Below are 11,704 nucleotides of genomic sequence, written 5' to 3'. Positions count from 1 at the left end.
AGGCCACTTCAGAACAAGGAAGGTCCAGGGCCCTGCCAGGTTCCCCTAGTGGAGAAAATGTGCTGGGGCAATCATCTGGGATTTGCCTCTATTTTGGGGGCTTTCCCAGGAAATCATTCGTTTTCTGATCCTTTGGACTCTGCATCTTGTTGCTGTTTCTGTTGGTTTTATTCTCTCTCGTTGCTGTTTCAGGAAATTGTTCTTCTCTCAGCTCTTTGGCATCTTTGTGCCCCCACGGGGAGCAGGAGGGGCAGGTTTTAGTGGCAGCACAGACACGAGTGGGTGCTCATGGGTGGGGACCCCCAGTGTCCCCAGTTCCCCCCAGTGTCACAGCACATTCCCGTAGATGTCACCGGGTTCCCGCGGTCGCCCCTGGGGTCCCCGCAGCTCCGCGTAGGTCACCTGGGGATCCTGGAGGGTGGTGGCACGGGGGGACGCTGCGAGAGACACGGGCTGTGGGATCTGGGTGGGGTGACACTGGTGGGTGACGTGTCCCTCTGCGTGTGTCCCCCTCGTACTCACCCCCTGCCCTCTTGGTGACCACGACGTGGGTGTACAGCATCTCCCCCTCCCCTGGGGGGGCCGGGGGATCCGGGGGGGGCCTGAGGGAATAAAGGGGATGTGGGGGAGGAAATGGGAGGTCTTGGGGCGTTCGGGTAAAAGGGGAGAGTGTGGTTTGAGCTCCCCACTCACCTTTCCTGGTGCTTCCTGGCAGCTGCAAAAGAAAGAGAGGAGGAGTCACTGTGGGGTCCCAGGGCCCTGACCCCTGTCAGGATTGCTGAACCCCCATGGGATGCCCAAGCATCCCTGAAACCCCCCAGAATCTGTGAACCTCTCCAGTGGCCCCAACCAAGTCAGCCTCAAGCACCCAAACCCAGCTGGGACAAAAACCACCCAAATACCCCCAGGGCCCCTGAAAGAACCCTCAACATCCCTGCAGGACCATCCAGACACTGCCCAAACCCTACAGGACTCCCAGCCAAAGTCACATTTCTGGGGCTGTGGGTGCTGCCCTATCACTCCCCAACTCTGGGGGCCTCTAACGCTCCCTGGGACCCCCGTCCCCCATTGTCACCCACCCAGGCGGTGCCACCTGTGCCAGGCCACAATGACACCCACAAGCAGGAGCAGGAACAAAAGAGCCCCACTGACCCCTGCAGCCACTGCAAGAAACAGAGGGGGACACATCAGGGTTACCCATCACCCCTGGGGTCTTGCATCCCTGAGTAACCCGGGGTGACTCCACCTGTAACCCTGTGTTTCTCTGTGTCCCACGCTGTCACCTCCAGGGCCAGCTCAGGGCTGAGTGCCCAGAACACGCGGTGCCCGTCCTGTCCCAGCTGGTTGGTGGCCATGCACTGGTAGGTGCCCAAATGTCCCACATCGATGGCCCTGAGCTCCAGGAGGGGACCCTGGGCCACCTCCTTCCCATTGTGCAGCCAGGTGAAGGTGACAGGGGCTGAGCCCACCTGCACTGAGCAGTGCAGGGTCACATTGTCACCTGCACGCACCTGGTGTGATGGGGGACTGGGGATGATGGTGGCATTGGCCACGGGCACTGTGGTGACAAAGACGGGGCTGGCACCTGGTGAAGTGGGATGGGAGCGCTCTGGGTGGGGTCATCCCCAGCCCGAGGGTCCTGCTCACCCAGGACGGTGACATTCAGGGGGTCACTCTCGGCCACGCTGTCCCCATTGCTGACCCGGCACCGGTACTGGCCGTTGTCTTTGTCCCCAATGTGGTGTAGCTCCAGGTGGGGGCTGGTGCCCAGCAGTGCCCCTGAGCCCTTCCGGTGCCAGGAGAAGGACAGGGGACCTGACCCTGCGGCCACCGTGCAGCTCAGCACCAGGCGGTCCCCGAGTGCCACCTGTCCCCTGGGGGGCTGTGCTGACAGGGACACCCCCGAGAGCGGGACCCCTGTGGGAGGGGGTGACAGAAGGGGACAGTGAGGGACCTGGGGGGTAAGGGAGGGCAAGAGGGATCCCAGTGAGGGAAAGGCTGCAAAGAGACTGGGGGGTCATGAAAGGGACTCCAAGGAAGGATGGGGGGTCAGGGAAGGGACACCTGGTGAGGGAGGGGGCTGAATCCAGGGAGGGTACAGGGACCCAAGGGAGGGGATGGTGAGAGCTGGGGAATGTGATGGGACTTCAGAGAGGGGGGAGGGGACCTCGGGAGGGGTGAAGGGACCCAGTGAGGGATGGGGTCTCCTGGCACTGATGGAGGTCCCCAGACAGTGATGGGGGACCCAAGCAGACTGTGAGGGCTCCCCGTGCCCATCCCCACACTCACTGTGCACTGTGACACGGAGCCGGGCTCTGCTCTTCCGCACGACCCCCCCTCAGAGCGCACCTGGCAGCTGTAATTCCCCGAGTGGGAGACCCCCAGGGCGGGCACCAGCAGCTGCAGGGACCCCTGCAGGCCCCCCACCACCTGCCCGTCCTGGTAGAACACGTGCAGGAGGGGGGCTCGGGGCCTCAGGGGGCTGGGGGTGCTGAGGCAGCTGAGAGTCAGAGGGGACCCCTGGGTGGGCTTGGGGCGATCCTCCAGCACCAGCACCGAGAAGAGCTCAGGGAAGGAGAGGGGAGGTGAGGACTGTGACTCTGAGTCTGCTGGGAAGGGGCTTTGGAGGTGTCAGGAGATCAGAATTCCAACTGTGGGGGTGCTCACCGTGCACTGTCACTGTCACTGCTGCTGATCGTGAATGAAAGGCCCTCACCAAGCCACTGCAGCTGTAGTGACCGCTGTGGTGCAGCTGCAGAGGGGACAGGGACAGCTCGGTTCCCCTGAGGGACCCCCACAGATCCTTCTCCTCCCGGTAAAATCGCACCCTGGTGTCCGGGTTGTCCTGCCGGCCCCGGCAGCGCAGTGTCACTGTGTCCCCCTCCAGCAGTGCCCACGCTGGCACCTGCAGCACCAGCTCATCTGTGGGACAGGAGGGTCCCATCTCACTAAGAGGCTTGAGACAGGTCCAAGGAGGGTCCCCATGGCACTGGGGACATGTGGGTGCACTGGGATGAACTGGGATGTTCCTGTGTGCAGGGCATCACACAAGGGGTGTGAGGCCACCCACAGAGTGGAGCTCACCCAGATCTATCAGCAGCCACCCAGATGATTTAAGATCCCCACTCACCATCTAAGACCCTAACGGGGGGGCTGTGCCCACTGCCAGGTCTGTCACACGTGTAGGTGCCACTCTCAGTGACACTCAGGTGGTCGAGTCCCTGCTGCCCCCAGCGCTGCCCGTCCTTATACCAAGTTGTGGCTGCGGCGGACCCCAAGCCCTGGCAGGTCAGGGTCACCCGGTCCCACAGCACCGCCGGCCTCCAGGGGGGCTCCACCAGGAGCTGGGTGGTCTGGGCACCTGTGGGTGACAGGGGACACCAGCCTGCCAGGGCCAGCGTGGGGCTGGGGACAGTGGGGTGGGGCCATGGCATCCGCTGAGGACTCACCAGCGAGGCCGAGGGTCTGGGCTGGAAGGGAGAAGGGACAGGGCTGGGTGGGGGTGGCACCATGGGGACAGAGGCACGGGGGGCACAGGGTGTGGGAGATGTCCCCAAACTGTCCCCATAGGGGACAGCAGTACATTCCTGTCCCCCTTCCTCTATCCCCACAGCCACCCCATAGCTCTGGTGACCTCATGCTCTTGCTCTGCTTGCATTGGAGACCTCAGGGGACCCTGCAGCCCCCCTGTGCCCCCTCCCCTCCCCATCCCCAGGGTGTCAGGCCCGTGCCCGGGGCACTCACCCCACAGGAGCAGCGCCACCTTCCCGGCCATCCCGGTGTCCCCAGCCATGTGCACTGGCTGTCACTCGCTGCTGTGGCCACTGCTCCCCTGGCTGGCGGCTCTTCGGATGAAGGGGAAGGAAGCGAGGTCACGTCCGTCCCCATGTGTAGGTGGCCCTTGGTGGGGGCAGGGTGGCCACAAGCTGGGGACAGGCTGGGGACAAGGCTGGGTGGGACAAGGTGGGACATGGAGTTCCCAGGAGGGAGGGGCCCAATGGGGTTTGGGGAGCCAGGGATGGGTGTCCAGGAGAATGGGGGGTCCCAGGGATGGGGTCCCTGAGCAATGGGGGTCCTGAAGAGGGGGAGTCACCTAGGATTGGGGTGGGGGGCATGGAAATATGGATCCCAGGGCTGGAGAAACTCAGGGATAGGAATCGTGATGGAACGTGGGCTCCAGGGATTTGGAGTTGTGGGATGGGGGTTCTTTGGATGTGGATGATGGGGGAATGGGGGAGCTGAGAGAATGAAGGTCCTGGGGGATGGGAGATTTCAGGGCTTGGAATGAACAGGAGAGGGTTCCTTGGGAATGGGTTCCTGGGCCATGGAGATCCTGGGGAATGTCAGTACAGGGATGGGGCTCCCAGGCAAGGTGGGACATACGGAATGGGGGTGCCATGGTTGGGGTCCAGGGGAACGGAGGTGCCAGGGAGGGGCAGTGGCTTGATGGACACAGGGATCTCAGCTCCTTCCCTGGGTGCCTCAGATTTTGGTGTGACCCAGGGCCCAGCACTGCCCCCCCTGGGGTGCTCATTTCCTGTGCAGGCATCACATGGGGGTCCTGGGTAGCTCTGCCTCTGTGCCCTCCCCTGCCCTTGCCTTTTTCCTCTCTTTATTTCTCTTTTTTCCTTATTTTCCTCACTTTTGTGCCAGGTGCCCTCTGCCCTCTGTTCCTGGCTCAGCAATCCCGGGGAGCACCTGAGCAAGGAATGGACTGGGGGGAGCCAGGGTAGGGTGAAAATGGGGAGCAGGGGGTGCAGGGAAGGGTGGGGAGGCTGTGGGGGATGGAGGTGTTGGGCTGTGCCCCCTCAACACTTTCACTTTCTTTTTCCTGGACAAGAAGGAAGAGGCCGTTTGTGCTGAGAGTCAGATGGGAAAGTGGGGGGTTCTGTCCTGGGGGGGCACATCCAGAGGCTCCTGTCCTGAGGGGATCCTGTCCCAGCGGGTGACACATCCTGGCATGGGGGGTCCTGTCCCAGGTGTGGCAGTTCCGGAAATGTCTCTGCACATTCCTGGCCGGGTGCCTGTCCCAGGGGTGGCACATCCTGGGGACCCCTGTCAATGCAAGGCTGGGGCCCAGCCATGGCCCAGCCCCACTGCACAGGGATGGCCATTGCCCAGCCCTGCTCTGCCCAGCCCCAGGTGGCAGCCAGGACATGAGGATCTCCCCTCCCCCTTGGCTTTGATTCTGGCAGCTTTAGAGCTGCTGCAGAGGTGAGAATTCTGTGGGGGAAAAAGGCCCTGCCTGTGGTTTTGTCAGCCCTGCAAGAAGCACAAAGCCCAAAGGGAGCCCAGGCAGTGGCTCTGGGAGGGCCTTTGATGGTTTTCAGAGCAGGGCTGGCTGGAAACTGCCCCTGCAGGGGTAGCTGAGAGGGAACCAGTCCGGAAATGCAGCAACTGATTATTTGTTCCTGTCCTCAAGGGACTGAGAATACCACAAAACAACTGCAAATCCCACACCAATCTGCTCAACAAGCTGACCTGCGCCGTCCTTCTTGAACAAAACCTCCTGCCCCTTGGAACTTCCTGGAAAGAATGTTTGTGTTCTGGGTGTGCACACCAGAAGAGAGGGAAAAGTGTGGAAATATTGAGCAGGGGCTGCACACGAGGGGCTGGGGAACAGGGGTGTCACAGCAGGAGCAGGGAGTGCCCAGGCAGGGGAATTCAGGGCAGGCTGGAGTGGATTTACCAGGGAATCAGACCCTGAGGCACACAGGGGCATTTCCACAGATTCCTGTGCACTGTCCCAAGCATGGACAGAGCTTCTCCCCTTCCTCCAAGGGAAGTCAAACAAGTTTCAGGGTGGGAACGAGCAAAATGGGGAGAGTTCCTTAATACGGCCCAAGAAAAGGTTCCTTTAGAGGCTGGGTTGCTGCCCAGCAGGCAGGGAACAATCCCATGGAGCTGTTGGACACTCAGGGAGATTCCACCCTCTGTGTTATCCACAAGCAAACGCTGCTGTGGGATGCAGCAGGGGGCTGCTAAAGGGAACCAAAAAGTCTCATTTCACTGTGATTTGTTTGTGTTTTTATTGTGAGGCACTTGTTGGGAGAGAAAGCGTTATAAGGATTCTATAAACCAGAGCATTTTATACCTTGCCAATTTGATTTTTGCTGAGTTTGTTCTTTATTGGGAAAATAATGGTGTGGGAAATATTTTTGCTTTTATTCTATGGATGTGTAATTTTGTCTGAACCAATTGGGCATCAAGTATTGCCTGGGATGGCTGAGCCAGGAAATGGGGCACCTGACCCAGGGGTGAGTGGGGCAGGGACACAGAGACTCCCAGGAGAGCCATGGGGTGCCCCAGGGTGGGGACTGTTTTGGGTTCTGAGTCACCCCAAAATCTGAGGCACCCCATGAAGGAGCTGTGACCCTGTGCCCACCCAGCCACTGCCCATTCCTGGCACCCCCATTCCCCTGGGAACCCAACCATGGGACCCCCATTGCCTTGGTCTCTCCTCCCTGGGGACCCCATCCCAGGACTGACATTGCCCAGCACCACCATTGCCTTGATCCCATCCCATGGGCTGCTTCTTCCCCCAGATCCCCTATTCCTGAGGGTCCCCTTTTTCCCCCTGCACCCCCAGCCCTGGCACCCACACACCATGACCCCAAATCCCTGGGGACCATGTTCCCACAGCATCCCCATCCCTGAATGCCCCCAGGCATGGAGACCCCAATTCCCCTGGAACCCCATTCTTCTGGACACCCATCCTTGGTTCCCCACATCCCCTGAGCTCCCCAGTCCTGCCAAGTCCATCCCCCACCATGTCCCCAGTCTGTCCCACCATGTCCCCAGCCTGTGCCCAGCTTGTGGCCAACTTGCCCCCACCAAGGGCCACCTCCATGTTGGGACAAGATGTGACCTCGCTTCCTTGCCCTTCATCCGAAGAGCCGCCAGCCAGGGGAGCGGTGGCCACAGCAGCGAGTGACAGCCAGTTGTCACAAGCCGTCCTCATGGATTGGTTTTGTGATGGTTCATGATCTCAGAGTGCAAGAAGAACCAACACGGTTGAAGGGGGTTTGCAGTGATAATCAAAACAAATCACCTTTATTGAAATAACCACAGTGAAAATGCCTTGGGGAGGAATTGGAGGAAAGGGAAAAATAAGGGAAAAGAGGGAGGAAAAAGAAAAAGGTATGTAGCTACCAAACGTAGTACTGCGGAGTCCTTCAGTGTCCAGCCGATGGAGTTCACCAGGTCACGTCCAGGGAAATCTCAGGGGTGCAGTCCATCTGCACTCTAATAATACCCTTTTTTGATGGGGGGAGGGGAATAGATCTTGAAACCGAATCAAAGGTAGTCTATTCTATCCTGGGGGAAAAGAATGGTATTTGGAAAGGGTACACACAGTCCATATTCTCTGCAGTGGGTGAGAGCCATTGTCTTCGTGGTCCAATGCTCCCACCTGCAACATCCATCTTGCTTTGGTCAGCTTGCCTCCCCCCGCACACCTCCCTGGTTGGGGGTTTCAGTCCCAGGCCTTGGAAAGTATGAGAGGGGGCCTTCTCACATAGGGGTCTCATGTCTGGGTTTTTCTCTGGTGAAGAGGCTTCTTACATTTCAGTTTGTCTGTCACGGTGATTGCAAACGAGCCAGAGGGGTCTTCTTAGGAGGACCAGCCAGAACTCAGGAGAAGTTAAGCCAGGCCAAGAGAAAAATCCCACAGCTATTGTTGCAAAAGGTCAGAATGTCCTTCTTTCTTCTTGTTGAGCTCAGTGTAGCATATAGTAAATACACCTGTGAAAACAAAACTTTAGCAATGCTCTCAGGTCTCGGGGCCTGGCTGGCGTATGACTTTCTCCTACAGGGCTAGACAGGGGGGTCTTTTCTTCTGTGGTCTTCCAATGATGATTGTGAGGCAGATGAGGGATATTTCAGACAGACTCGCACACCAGTCCACATGGCTGGCAACACCGGGATGGCTGGGATGGTGATGCTGTTCCTTTGGGGTGAGTGCCCTGGGCATGGGCCTGAAAGCCTGGGGATGAGGAGGGGAGGGAGCAAAGGGGGGCAGCAGGGTCCCCTGAGGTCCCAAGTGCCAGCAGTGCCAGTCCGTGTTAGCCACAGTGGACATTGGTTGGACTGGGGATGTAGGGTGACATTGGGGACAGGAAGAGGGGGCAGGAATTTGGGGATGGGGATGTGGGGACAGGAATGTGGAGACTGGCACCTTTGGGCTCCGGTAGCTGTGGGGATAGGGTGGGGGACAAGGGAACTGGGATGCAGGGACAGAAAGGGACAAGTTCCTGTTCCAAGGGTATCTGTGCCACACAGATGTGGTGCACAAGTGGCTGTGACACAGACATGTCCCCCTGCTTTGCCAAATCTTTTGGGGGCCACCCCCCCACACTTTCTCACAAGAACGGCTGTCCCCATGGGGACACTTTGGGGACAGCCCCCACACACTGTGCCTAATGTGCCTCTGTCCCCGCAGTGCCACCCCCACCCAGCCCTGTCCCTTCTCCCTTCCAGCCCAGACCCTCGGCCTCGCTGGTGAGTCCTCGGGGGATGCCATGGCCCCACCCCACTGTCCCCAGCCCAACACTGGCCCTGGCAGCCTGGTGTCCCCTGTCACCCGCAGTTGCCCAGACCACCCAGCTCCTGGTGGAGCCCCCTTGGAGTCCTGTGATGCTGTGGGACCGGGTGACACTGACCTGCCAGTGCTTGGGGACTGCTGGTGCCACCACCTGGTACAAGGACGGGCAGCCATGGGGGCAGCAGGGACCTGACCATTTCACTTTCACTGAGAGTGGCACCTGTGAGTGTGACAGACCCAGCACCAGGTTCAGCCCCCCTTTGACTGTCTTAAATGGTGATGGAAGTTTGGGTGTCCCCAGCCTGGCACCCACGGGGACCCCAAGGGCTCTGGTTGGGCTCCACTCCATGGGTCACCTCCTGTGTGACCAGAGCCCATCCCCTGCTCTGGGGACATTCCAGAGCATCCCAGACTGGGGGGATCCCAGTGTTGGCATCAGGAACCCCTGGTGCACTGGGTGTGACCCAGTGGGGAGGTCTTGGTGCCATGGGATGTGACAGGATCCCTCTGTGCCCCAGATGGGCTGGTGCTGCAGGTGCCTGCGCAGGCGCTGCTGGAGGGGGACACGGTGACACTGCGCTGCTCGGTGCAGGTGGGCTCAGCCCTTCTCACATTCACCTGGCTGCACAACAGGCAGGAGGTGGCCCGGGGTCCCCTCCTGGAGCTCAGGGACATCGATGTGGGACATTCAGGCACCTACCGGTGTGTGGCCACCAACCAGCTGGACCTGCACTGCGTGTTCCAGGCACCCAGCACTGAGCTGGACGTGGCTGTGACACTGCAACAAAGGTGGGGCCACACGGGGTCATCAGGGAGTGCAGGACACCCAGGGTTCAGGGTAACCCTGATGTGTCCCCTTCTGTTACTTGCAGTGGCCACAAGGGTCGGTGGGGCCCTTTTGTTCCTGCTCCTGCTCGTGGGTGTCATTGTAGCCTGGCGCCCGTGGCAGCACCTGGGTGGGTGACAATGGGGGGACAGGGGTCCCAGGGAGCTGTAGCGGCCCCCAGAGTTGGGGAGCAATAGGGCAGCACGCATAGCCCCAGAACTGTGGCCTTGGCTGGGGGTGCTGATGGGGTTTGGGGAGGTGCTGGAGGGTCCTGCGGGGATGTTGGGGGTTCTTTCAGGGGCCCTGGGGGTATCTGGGGGGGTCTCTCTCCCTGCCGGGCTTTGGATATTGAGGCTGAGTTGGTAGGGGGCACGGGGGAGGTTCATGGATTCTGGGAGCTCCAGAGATGTTTTGGGGTCCTGAGGAAAATTGAGGGTCCTGCAGGGTTTCAACAATCCGGAGAGGGGTCAGGGCCCCGGGGAACGCCCACAGTCACCCCTCCCCTCTTTCTTTTGAAGCTGCCAGGAAGCAGCAAGAAAGGTGAGTGGGGGGCTCAAACCACACTCTCCCCTTTTACCACAACCCCCAGGACCTCCCATTCCCTCCCCCACATCCCCTTTATTCCCTCGGGGCCCCCCAGATCCCCAGAGGAGGGGGAGGTGCTGTACACCCACGTCGTGGTCACCAAGAGGGAAGGGGGTCAGTGCAGGGGGGACACACGCAGAGGGACACGTCACCCACCAGTGTCACCCCACCCAGATCCCACAGCCCGTGTCTCTCGCAGCATCCCCCTGTGCCACCACGCTCCAGCATCCCAAGGTGACCAACGGGGAGCTACGGGGACCCCAGGGGCAAACATGAGAACCCGGTGACATCTATGGGAATGTGCTGTGACACTGGGGGGAACTGGGGGCACTGGGGGTCCCCACCCATGGGCATGCACTTGTGTCTGTGCTGCCACTAAAAACTGCCTCTCCTGCACCCCATTGAGGCACAAAGATGCCAAAGGGCTGAGAGAAGAACAATTTCCTGAAAGAGCAATGAGAGAGAATGAAACCAACAGCAACCGTAACAAGGCTGAGAGTCCAAATGGTCACGCAAAGACCGATTTCCAGGGAAAGCCACAACAAGGAACAAACCTCAGATGTTTCCCTCAGCACGTTTCTCCACCAGAGGAACTGGCAGGGCCCTGGACCTTCCTTGCTCTGGTGGCCAAAGCGGCCTTCAGGAGGCTCTGGATTCTCTTGTTCCCTGTCCAAAACCTCTCCTCTGCCGTGTTCCCCTCACGATGATCTCACAAAGGCCCTGTGGGCGTTCTGGAGTCTCCCCTTTGGCCAGGGTAGTCGGGATCAAGCCATGGTACAGGGCGGGTTGTCAGAGACAGGAAAATTTGATGAATGGAGACATTTTGGAACAGCTGTGTGTGGCAGGGGTGGGTCAAGACGTTCATTTAAATGAGAAATCTCTGTCAAGGAAAGAGGGAATTTTCTCGGAATGGAAAGAGACCCATGTCTAAAATTTTTTAAATTTGAAAAATGATGAGGCTTGCAGGCCAAAATGTGGGAAAAGGAATAACAGCTCTTTACCGGGAAATTTATAAAGCAGAACAGAACAAACAACAGAAACCCAGAACTTTCGCTCCCGCGCAGCGCTCTTGGTTTTTGTGGCAGTTATAACCGCGGCCAGCAGGGGGCGCTGCAGAGAGCACTCCCGGCCAGCAGGGGGCGCCCCGCTCCAGCTCCATCCCCTCAGGGGCCATGGCGGCCTCAGACGGGAGGGAGGAGGGGAAATTGCTCCTTTTGCAAACTCACAGCCACCAATCGGTCCCGGCACCACCAGCGGCAGCGGGCAGAAGCCGCCAAGGCAGCAGGTTGGATCCCAGTGCCCACTGGCAGCGTAGCAGTGTCCCGGGGCCAGGCACACGCCCTGCACAGCACCCGCGACCGCTCTCCATGATCCCGAATGGAAGGAAGGCAGCGCCTCACCCCAGGCAGGTTTCGGGTCCACAACAGCATCTTTGGTGGCTTTACACCACAATTCCTGCAAACCCTCAGCCTTTCACTCAGATGAGGACGGTAAGGATGGAGCAGCTTTGGGGCCACCTGGAATCCAGACAGGGTCACTCCCCACAATGGCCAGAGCTCCTACTCGATATTTCCACACTTTTCTCTCTTATCTGCTGACCACAGCCTGAGGCCAAACATTCTTTCCATGAGGTTTCAGAAGGCCGCAGGTTATTTTAAAAAAGACGGCCCACTTCAGCTTGTTGAGCAGAGTGTTGTTGTCTTTGCAGTAGTTCTGGGGCTCCCTCAGTCCCTTGCCAAGAGGGACAAAAT

General features: G+C 59.4%; 1 pseudogene; it reads right to left on the bottom strand.

Annotated features, from left to right (window-relative positions):
* Nucleotides 1-316: 316 nt before the first annotated feature.
* LOC139604567 (Fc receptor-like protein 2) lies at nt 317-6,850 on the bottom strand (annotated as a pseudogene).
* Between the last annotated feature and the right edge of the window lie 4,854 nt (nt 6,851-11,704).

This window comes from Agelaius tricolor, unplaced genomic scaffold, assembly GCF_023055355.1.
Source record: "Agelaius tricolor isolate 1412-34295 unplaced genomic scaffold, bAgeTri1.0.p SCAF_52, whole genome shotgun sequence".
NCBI classification, from domain to species: Eukaryota; Metazoa; Chordata; class Aves; order Passeriformes; family Icteridae; genus Agelaius; species Agelaius tricolor.
Note: the sequence above shows the minus strand (reverse complement) of the source record. Positions and strands in the feature narration are given on the sequence as shown.